The sequence below is a fragment of the Montipora foliosa genome, chromosome 5 (genome assembly GCF_036669935.1).
Source record: "Montipora foliosa isolate CH-2021 chromosome 5, ASM3666993v2, whole genome shotgun sequence".
NCBI lineage: Eukaryota > Metazoa > Cnidaria > Anthozoa > Scleractinia > Acroporidae > Montipora > Montipora foliosa.
The window spans coordinates 2,342,208-2,348,806 of NC_090873.1; the positions used below are offsets into that span (position 1 = coordinate 2,342,208).

General features: G+C 40.3%; 1 pseudogene; it reads left to right on the top strand.

The window, feature by feature from the left end:
* The first annotated feature begins 227 nt into the window (after positions 1 to 227).
* On the top strand, positions 228 to 1,367 carry LOC138004588 (D(5)-like dopamine receptor; annotated as a pseudogene).
* The last annotated feature ends 5,232 nt before the right edge of the window (positions 1,368 to 6,599 follow it).

Below are 6,599 nucleotides of genomic sequence, written 5' to 3' on the forward strand. Positions count from 1 at the left end.
AAAAAACAAAAGGGAAAATCTACACCTGTCCCAAATGAAAGCAAGAACGACAAACGAAAATAATTTAGTGTCAAATGAAACACTGCAAATGGACATAACGATTGGGCGAAAACAGAATATCCTTTCATTAACGAAGAGCTTATGGTACAAATTAACATAAACTTTTGACGATATTTGATTTGTGTACAAACGTGTTTCCTTGTAAAGAAAGAGAGTGGAATGTTTGTTGTCACTTTTAAAACACATTTGCAGATTCCGTGTGATTCTGAAAAGCCGTGAACTCTAGCTGAAGCATTGAGCTCGGAATGCTGCTTTTATATGTGGCACAAGGCTCCGCGGTACAACCTTCTTTGCTGCTTCTCCGCGGAAGCTAAATCGCGGAAGCTAGATCATATTTAAAGGGCCTGATATCAAGAGGATATGCTGAACCCAGATGGCAATATGACTAACACCAACGTGTCAATACAAAAAGGCAACGACGATTCAGCAGAGATTGACCTTACTACTGCCATTTCGCTAACAGTCGTAGGAAGCGCTGTTGTGATTTCAAATGCTCTTGTATGCGTACTGTTTGGTCGTTACCGTGCTCTTCGGACAATAACAAACACTTTTATCGTCAGCCTGGCAATCAGTGACTTAATGGTTGCAACTGTGTTCTTACCAACCTTTCTAGCAAACTTGGCAGTCACTCCCTATATAATTGCCTATATCCTCCTTGCATATCTATTTAATTTTTGCGGAATTACATGGGACCGCTTCCAAGCTGTGATTAACCCTCTTAAGTACAGATCCAGAGTAACACGAACCATAGTTTACAAGATATGGCCCTAGTATGGACGATACCCCTGCTTCTGGCAATTATTCCAATATTTTGGGAGTATCGTGAGGACATCAAACTGTCTGCCGAACGTATCTACCAAGGCGTCTTGATATCCATTGTCACAATTTGCACAATATTGATATGCTGGGCGTACAGTAAAATATTCCGTGAAACAAGACGACAAGTAAAGATGATGATTGAAATGTCAGAGACCAATTTGAGAATCGAAAACGAGACAAAACAAGTTCGGCAGCCTTCAAGGAAAAGGGTTGCAAATATTACAACCGAAGTCAAAGTTGCCAAAGTCTTTGCACTGGTCGGAGGAACGTTCGGTGTGTGCTGGCTTCCGGTGATCATTATCAACGTTTTTGGAGTCTTAGGATTCCCAGAATTAATTCCCGATGCATTTCTTCAAGTTTCGCTCCATTCTCTAGTTGGAAACGCATTAGCAGACCCGTTAATATATTCATTTTATAAAGCAAGATTACACAGGCGCGCGTTTGTGAATTTTTTCCGTTGTTGTAAAACGTGGGACGAAATCCGTTAAGCTTCATCTCTAACAAATGAGATTTCCTTCGAGAAACAGCCGATGTTAGTTAGGAGATAAAATTATATCTTACAGGTTTACTTTTGGTCACTGGTACGACGACAGTCTCATTCAAATTAACTACCTCCCGGCAATGCTTACCACTAGAGTTTTCACGATTTTCGCTACGACGAAACATCTGATTTTGTGTTTGTTTTTTTTTTGCCCGGTAAATACTGTCTTTGAATAAGATATTCAGTTAATGCAACAAGGAATCATTTGAGATGTTTTTCTGTAGTAATTCCCAAATTTAAAATCAACATTTGCTGGAAACGGTTAAAGCCCCATTTACACGAGCAATTTTTCCTTGACAAAGTCCACTTGTCAAGGAAAACTTGCTGACGGTAACACACTAGCAAGTTTTCAACGTGGGTGTTCGATGGTGGTTTCCTTGATCAAGTTTTCCCTTTGATAGTGGAAATGACAAATATGTCACACAAGTTGTCTCTTGTCAGCCTTTTGCCTTTTGTTGGGGTACCATCCATACACCGAGTCACTCCTACCAATTGGTTTTCAGATCTGACAATTTTCTCCTCGTTCCTGTCAGATTGGAAAAGTGCGAGAGCGCCCCAGATTTTGCCTTGACAAGGAAATTTGTCCACTATTCCCCATCTACACGAGCAATTTTTTCTTTGTTCAAGAACAAACTTGCTCCCACATGAAACATTGCTCGTGTAAATGGGGCTTTAAGAACGATATGTCGACAAGCATAACATTGGAAACTATAATTCGCACAAACTGTGCTGCGCACTAAGGAGGATCGATATAAGATGAAAGTTCAAATTTGCGCCCAAGAAGGTTCAATGAGAACCAGACGTTTTCGAGGGTACTCCGTCTTCGTGAGTGGTTTGGAAGCAATTGATTTATTTCGGTTGCTTTCAACCCACTGATGAAGAGTGAGTACCCTCGAAACGTTTGGTTCTCATTTAAACTTCTTGTGCGCAAATTTGCACTTCCATTTTGTTGATATTGATACATTTGGAAACTGCTTCCCATATACACGACAAAATTTGATTATTGTTTAATTTTCTTCCGCTTTTCCAAAACCTTTTTTTCCCAAACCTTTCAAGTTTCCAGGGAAATGTACTTTTCACCTAATGCCTGAACAATAGATACATAACACCTGAATGAGTCACTATAAATGGGGATCTTTTACTTCTTAACAGATGTTAACATGATTTGGCGACGGCAAAATCGTTTGTCAAACAATAGGAGAATATTTGTTTTAAATTTCCCCGCCTTAACATAATCCCATCATTTCGTGTTTGTGACTACTCTTCTCAGAATTAAATGTTGACCGTGCTTTGTGTAATCAGCTACTCTATATTACTTTGTTAACTTTTTGGTACAAAAAAAAAAAATTGGAATTTTACAAAATACACTTTGCATTCAATTCGTATTTGCGTTTTGCAATGCATGACGTAAAGATGGTACAACCAGCTGCCGCTGCGCAAGCCAGCTCACTTTCATGGCTCTTTCCTTGGGTGTTAATGGTGTCGTTTTCAGCATAGTGAGAAAAGAGCTGCATGTCTTCAATCCAAAAGGATTGGAGTGATGAAACTGACGAACGACTCATATACAATGATAATGAGATGATGAGAGGGTGAAGCTTCTGACGGACTGCAATATAGTAAAGAATAGCACAGGAAGAAGACCAGATCTGATACTAGTAGACAAGGAAGCCCTTCATCGGCCGTTTTCAAAGGAAGTAATAAGGGCCTTAAGCTTGCCGACCTCAGTAAAGCATCAACACAAAGTATACGCTGAAGAGGTGCTTTTATCGCAGTCACCGTGTTGGTCATTATGGTTTTGTGCGATTCTGTTCACTCAAATGCAGACGTAAGTCATTACGAAGCAAGTCAACTACTTGATTTCGCAAAACACTCACGGGCTCAGAATAATCCGGTTTTAATTCTCAGGCTCTTGCCGGAAGGTCATTTAGCATTAAAGATTGACGCCTTGTCAGTAATCATTGTATTATTTAAGGTTAACGAATCGTCGAAAGAATGGAATCGATATTTTCTAATTAAACTAATAATTATAAACCTTTATGAGAAGCGCTTATGGCTTACTTTGGGCGCTTTCCATTTGACAGAACTGACCGGCCATACCAGGCAATCAAGTGAAAGGACTAACTCTAGAACGCATTTCAGTAACTCAACACACTTCGAGGATGATATATACTCCTCCAGAAGAATGCGATATCTTAAACTTAACCTTAACGATAAACATCAACTGAAATAAGATATAGGATATGCCTTGTCTCTCACTAGTACCAATGTAGGGTGACGTGATCTTTGCACTTAACTGGACAATTTAAGCAACTTGTCTTTTATAAACAAGTGAAAAATTCAGCCGGCGGATTCAACTGGATTCGAACTCATGACCTCAGATCGCGATCATGTGCCAGTGCAGTGATCTACCAACTGAGCTATGAAGCCACTCGGTTGCAAGCAAGTCAATTTGTTGGGTTTATGTGTTCTCGTGAAGGGACTCAGTGAAATATATCAACTATATACATTTATTTCCCTAATACTAATACTTATAAAAATATCAACGATCGAAACGAAATATAACGATCACGATCACGATCACGATAATGATGATAATAAAGTCCAATTGGACTATAGATAACATTTATCTGTAAGCCTATACATATCTCTCTCTATATATATATACACAATATATATTATGCCTATATATAGGCAGAATGAAAAATGCTGCGTCGCCAACGAAGAATGCCACTTGCGAGCAGGATCCAAAGAGGGATGCACGATGCCTTGACTTCACGGAGTAATAAACATGATAGGTTGAATGAAAAATGGAGTCAAAAGCAAACTACTCACAGGTCCATGTTTAATGTAGGGAACAGACTGTTGTATAAGAAGGAAACGTTTGCCTGGAGAATATTAGGCTTAATCACCAAATCTCTTACTAACACAAACATGGCGGCAAAACTGCAAACACGAGGATTGCAGGCTCTTATAACAATGAAGTCAACTCAAACTACATATAAAATGCACTGAATTATAACTTATCGTGACACGTCACACAACTCTCGCAACGTTCAAAACAAACTGTTCAGTTCTAGCTTTTGCCCACAAGCATTATCATTTGCACCACACAGACGTTTCGCCCTTCGGGCTTCTTCAGTGTTCACGATACAAGCTAAAAATACTTGGCGCCAAGTATTTCAAACGGAATCTACATCTACATCTACATCTACATATCCCAGCACTCGGCAGAGTCCTATTGACTTGTCCCTGTGTTTGCTTAGGTGGCCTCATACACCCACAACACTTTTTAGAGACATTACGTCAAGCCGGCCACTTGTGCTGGAAAGAACATACTTACAGAGGACAGCCACAACACCGAGAACTTAATCCCCTACTTTTCGAATAGTGTCTTTACCGTCCCATACAATTTGATTTCCAACAAAGACTATGAGACGGAACCTAAAGTTACAGTCCTTACCCGAGAAGACTCGAAAGTCAACCATTTGCGAATGTAATTACAAAGGCAGCACTTTCTCCTCAGTTATTTAAGACCCTGAGTGTGGCCCGGCGGAGTCGAACTCACGACCTCCCGCATGGCAGCCCGGTGCTCAACAAACTGAGCCACCGGTCATTTAACTCCCTGAAGAAGTCAGGCCGCGCCTGACGAAATATTGGTAAATCAAAAAACATATACATTCTGACAAGGAAGGGTTACGTTTTTGCAAACGTTGACCGTGTAGCACTGTATTTCAACAGACTTAACTATTAGAGGGTGATGTGAAGTGCTAGTTTTCTAGCCATATGAACCAATGTGATAACCCTACTAATGGAAATGGGCCCACTCAAAGACAGAGAAAAACTCTAACCCACCATGGTCAGAAAACGTTCATGATAGGTTTTGTAGGATTTCAAGAAATAAATCGTTCGAGTTTAAGAGGTAGTCATAGGTGGCTGCGATCACCGTGCAGTGAGTGTATGGATGTGACAATGACCGTCGCTATTCAGAGCGACAGATCAAACTAGTACTGTCTTGAGGTTTTACTCTTATCGAACCAACAAAGAAATGACAGCTTAGGAGGAACAGCTTCAAAGAACAAACTTCAAGGCCAACAAGAGCACCGTAAAGTTTACTCTTATCATTTTACCGGTTGATACCGTTGTGATACTTGCGAGAAGCCCATTTGTATATCAGTGAAAGATTATCCACACGAAGGCAATAATGTGGAGGCTGGAGAAAGCAGCGACACGAAAGGAAAACGAAAGCAACATTCAAAGCCAGAATCCGAGCCTTCAGTGAAGCAATGCCGTGATAGCTATCTCGAGGAAGAGTCGGATTAAAGTGCTTCGTCCTCGCGCAATTGCGAGTTAAGTTTTCCACTTTCAATCGAGGATGATTTTCACATCGACAATCAGTTGTGTATTGCGTTCCATCAGCATTAGTTCGGTTTGAAGAAGGAAATAGTTTCTGATCAGTTTTGATTTTCCTTTCAAAAACTGTATGTTACGACATTCGCTTTTCGGTAGTTTTCAGTGTTGAAGAAGGTTTCATTTCCGTTTTATGGTTGTCATAATTTTCAGAATAACCTTTTACAGGTATGTTCTTTATCACAAGTAGATGATGGTTCAAAGTCAGTTGTTAGCGCGGGTTGAATTCCAGAAAAATTTAGTGGATCGACCCTATTGAAGCTTGGAAGAGGTGGTTTTTGCTTTTTCAGGAAGAGTTTGCTGTATCACTGCAAGCAGCGTGTTGGTATATATCGGTTTTCTGTATACATTGAACATTATTCAGCGTTGACACTCTTACCGGGCCTTATTTTAACGCACCGAAGGATACGATTTCACATTGTTTCCCTCGTCTGGATAAATTGACCTTTCACGAACAAAATAGGCTTTTTGCAAGTATCACAACGGTATCCAACGGCGAAATGGCAAAATTTGGTGTTCTAAGTGACCTTGTAGTTTGTTCATTGAAGCTCTCAAGCTGCCATTTCAAGTCTTAAGCTTTGCTGGATCACGAAGAGTAATACCTCAAGACATTGCCAGTGATCCGTCGCTGTGACTATCGACGGTCATTGTCGCATCCATACACTGCCACCCACGACTACTTCTTAAACTCGAACAACTTAGATTTCTTGCGGAGTCGACTGGTTTGTTTTGCCCCTAGCGATCCCAGAAGTCTTTGCAAATGTAGAGGAAA